Genomic DNA, 450 nt, shown 5'->3' with positions numbered 1-450 from the left:
AATTTTTTATCCGTTTTTACGAGAGTTTTTTTTTGGAGCTGTCTTTACGATATTTTTTCTTGGGTGTGTTTTTACGAAAAAGAAATTCAGGTCTGTTTTACGAGATTTTCTCGGGGCTGTTTGTACACAAACTTCTTTTAATTCATTTTTACGAAAGTTTTTTTCCCATATCTGTTTTTACGAGAGATTTTTTTCGAACTTGTTTTTTAAAGATTTTTTTCTTGGGTCTGTTTTTATAGGTTTTTTTCAGGACTCTATTTGGGAGGGGTTTTTTCGGGTCAGTTTTTACGAGAAAAAAAAATCAGGTCTGTTTTACGCAATATTCTCAAGGCTGTTTTTACAATCATTTTTGTGTGTGCGTGTGTGTGTGTTATCTACAACACAGGGAGTTGAGTACCTGACTGACTGGTGAGGAAGTAGCTGTGGTGAAGCCTGACGTGTCCGTCTCAT

This window comes from Microchirus variegatus (assembly GCF_963457635.1).
Source record: "Microchirus variegatus genome assembly, chromosome: 21".
Lineage (NCBI taxonomy): Eukaryota > Metazoa > Chordata > Actinopteri > Pleuronectiformes > Soleidae > Microchirus > Microchirus variegatus.
The sequence above is the reverse complement of the archived record's forward strand: the minus strand, read 5'-3'. Positions refer to the sequence as shown.